The sequence below is a fragment of the Agelaius phoeniceus genome, chromosome 36 (genome assembly GCF_051311805.1).
Source record: "Agelaius phoeniceus isolate bAgePho1 chromosome 36, bAgePho1.hap1, whole genome shotgun sequence".
Lineage (NCBI taxonomy): Eukaryota > Metazoa > Chordata > Aves > Passeriformes > Icteridae > Agelaius > Agelaius phoeniceus.
This window is the reverse complement of record NC_135300.1, coordinates 1,329,025-1,331,699: the sequence shown is the minus strand read 5'-3', so window position 1 is coordinate 1,331,699 and position 2,675 is coordinate 1,329,025. Positions and strand designations below refer to the sequence as shown.

General features: G+C 61.6%; 1 long non-coding RNA gene across 1 annotated transcript; it reads left to right on the top strand.

The window, feature by feature from the left end:
• The first annotated feature begins 1,702 nt into the window (after positions 1 to 1,702).
• Positions 1,703 to 2,668, top strand: LOC143696525 (uncharacterized). Its single transcript, XR_013185943.1, has 3 exons — positions 1,703 to 1,742; positions 1,996 to 2,228; positions 2,567 to 2,668. It is a non-coding gene; the product is annotated as an uncharacterized LOC143696525 (long non-coding RNA).
• Positions 2,669 to 2,675: the final 7 nt, after the last annotated feature.

Sequence of the window (2,675 nt, the reverse complement as noted above, 5' to 3'; positions counted from 1 at the left end):
CCGGGGGGGGGGGGGGGGGAGGGGAAGGGGGGAAGGGGGGGGGAGGGGAAGGGGGGAAGGGGGGGGAGGGAAGGGAAACTGAGTCACGGCCCGGGGGGGGAGGGGATGGGGGGGGGGGGGGAGGGGCAGCGGCGCCTCCGCGTCTGGGACGGTTCCGGTGGGGGGGGAGGGGCAGCCCCGGTGGGGGGGGGAGGGGCACAGGGAGACCCCCCCAAAATGGGGGAGGGGCGGCCACGCCCAGGACCCCCCCAAAAATCGGGGAGGGGTCTCAAGACCCCGCCCCCACCCCCTCCCAAAATTGTCACCAAGCCCCCAAACTGTCACCTCCCCCTCCCCAAAATTGTCCCCAAGCCCCCAAATTGTCCCCACCCCCCTAAAATTGTCCCCTCCCCCTTCCCAAAAATTGTCACCTCCCCTCCCCAAATTGTCCCCTCCCCTCCCCCAAATTGTCCCCAAGCCCCCAAATTTTCCCCACCCCCTCCCCAAATTGTCCCCTCCCCCTTCCCAAATTGTCCCCACCTCCCCCAAAATTGTCACCAACCTCCCCAAACTGTCCCCACCCCCTCCCAAATTTGTCACCCCCCAAAATTGTCCCCTCCCCCTTCCAAAATTGTCCCCAAGCCCCCAAATTGTCCCCACCCCCCCAAAAATTGTCACCCCCCAAAATTGTCCCCACCCCTCTCCCCAAAATTGTCACCCCCCCTAAAATTGTCACCAACCTCCCCCAAATTGTCCCCACTCCCCCAAAATTGTCCCCAAACCCCAAATTGTCCCCACCCCCTTCCCAAAATTTTCCCCAAGCCCCCAAATTTTCCCCACCCCCTCCCCAAATCTGTCCCTCCCCCCTCCCCAAATTTGTCACCTCCCCTCCCTCAAAATGTCCCCTCCCAAATTGTCCCCTCCCCAAAATTGTCACCCCCCCTAAAATTGTCCCCACCCCCTCCCCAAAATTGTCCCCACCTCCCCAAATTGTCCCCTCCCCCTCCCAAAATTGTCCCCAAGGTCCCAAATTGTCCCCTCCCCCCCCTCAATTGTCACCTGGGGCCGTTTGGTGACAAAAATTTTATTTGGGGACAAAGGAGAGGGGACAATGGGGGGGGGGAGGGGACAATTCTGGGGGGGGGAGGGGACAATCTGGGGATGTCACCAGCGCTGTCCCCTCCCCCCACAGCTTGGGGACCCCCCCAGGTGCCACCTCCTGACACCCCAGGGTCACCCCAATGTCACCAAGGTGTCCCCAATGTCCCCATCCTGGTGTCCCCAGTGTGACCCTGAATGTCCCCAGGGTGTCCCCAAACATCCTCAAGGTGACCCCAAAAATCTCAGCCCGCGCCACCCCAATGTCCCCAATGTCTCCAGTGCCACCCCCGTGTCCCCAGTAGTGTCACAGTGTCCCCAACCCCTGTCCCCAGTGCCACCCCAATGTCTCCAAAGGTGTCACAGTGTCACCCTGGGGTCCCCAGTGCCACCCCAATGTCCCAGTGCCACCCCCGTGTCCCCAATGGTGTCAAAGTGTCCCCAGCCCCTGTCCCCAGTGCCACCCCAATGGTGTCCCCAATGGTGTCACAGTGTCCCCAATGGTGTCCCCAGTGTCTCCAGCAATGTCACTGTGCCCCGTGTCCCCAGTGTCCCCATTACCCCAATGGAGTCCCCATGTCCCCAGTGGTGTCCCTGGTGTCCCCAAAGGTGTCCCCAATGGTGTCCCAATGGTGTCCCCAATGTCCCCAATGGTGTCCCCAATGGTGTCCCAATGGTGTCCCCAATGTCCCCAATGTCACAGTGCCACCCCATATCTGGCCATGTTCCGTGCCATCACTCCCAGCTCCAGTGTCACCGTCCCCGCTGTCTCTGTCCTCAGCCTGAACCTGTCCCATGTCCCCAATGGTGTCCCAAAGGTGTCCCCAATGGTGTCACAGTGCCACCCCGAACCGTGCCATGTTCCGTGCCATCACTCCCAGCTCCAGTGTCCCCAGTGTCCCCAATGGTGTCCCAAAGGTGTCACAGTGCCACCCCGTATCTGGCCATGTTCCGTGCCATCACTCCCAGCTCCAGTGTCACTGTCCCCGCGCTCTCTGTCCTCAGCCTGAACCTGTCCCCATGTCCCCAATGGTGTCCCCAGCGGTGTCACAGTGCCACCCCGAACCGTGCCATGTTCCGTGCCATCACTCCCAGCTCCAGTGTCACCGTCCCCAATGGTGTCCCCAATGGTGTCCCCAATGTCCCCAATGGTGTCCCCAAAGTCACAGTGCCACCCCGTATCTGCCATGTTCCGTGCCATCACTCCCAGCTCCAGTGTCCCCAATGTCCCCAAAGGTGTCACAGTGCCACCCCGAACCGTGCCATGTTCCGTGCCATCACGCCAGCTCCAGTGTCACTGTCCCATGTCCCCAGTGTCCCAATGTCACAGTGCCACCCCGAACCGTGCCATGTTCCGTGCCATCACTCCCAGCTCCAGTGTCACCGTCCCTGCTGTCTCTGTCCTCAGCCTGAACCTGTCCCCATGTCCCCAATGGTGTCCCCAATGGTGTCCCAGTGCCATCCCAATGTCCCCAATGGTGTCCTGAAGGTGTCACAGTGCCACCCCGTATCTGGCCATGTTCCGTGCCATCACTCCCAGCTCCAGTGTCACTGTCCCCGCGCTCTCTGTCCTCAGCCTGAACCTGTCCCCATGTCCC